This window comes from Myotis davidii, unplaced genomic scaffold, assembly GCF_000327345.1.
Source record: "Myotis davidii unplaced genomic scaffold, ASM32734v1 scaffold1006, whole genome shotgun sequence".
Taxonomy (NCBI): domain Eukaryota; kingdom Metazoa; phylum Chordata; class Mammalia; order Chiroptera; family Vespertilionidae; genus Myotis; species Myotis davidii.
In genome coordinates, this window is record NW_006297143.1 from 122377 (window position 1) to 122827 (window position 451).

Below are 451 nucleotides of genomic sequence, written 5' to 3' on the forward strand. Positions count from 1 at the left end.
GGGCTGAGACAGATGGGGGAGGTGAGAGAAGAGAGAGCAAGCAGGGGTGTGAGTCGGTGAGAAAATAAGAGGCAAAAGGAGAGAAATAAGAGAATGAGTAGAAAAGAGGAAAGAAATGGTACAGACATAGGAAGAGGAAATAAGACAGAAAAGAGAAAGAGAGAGAGGCCCAAATGAGAGAGACAAAGAGTGAGAGAGAAGGAAGGAAACACTGGGAAAAGGAAACAGACACCAAGACAGAGTAAGAGGGGGAGAGAGTGAGGCAGGGCAATGAGGGGAAGGACCCGAGCTGAGGAGGGAGGAGGAGGGAGAGCAGGAAGGGAAAGGAGGGAGGGAGAGGGAGGGAGGGAGAGAGGGAGAGAGAGATTGCAACACAGAATTCAGAGGGAATCAGAAAATGAAATGAGGTGTGAGGACCTAGTCGGTTTGGCTCACTGGATAGAGCATCCGC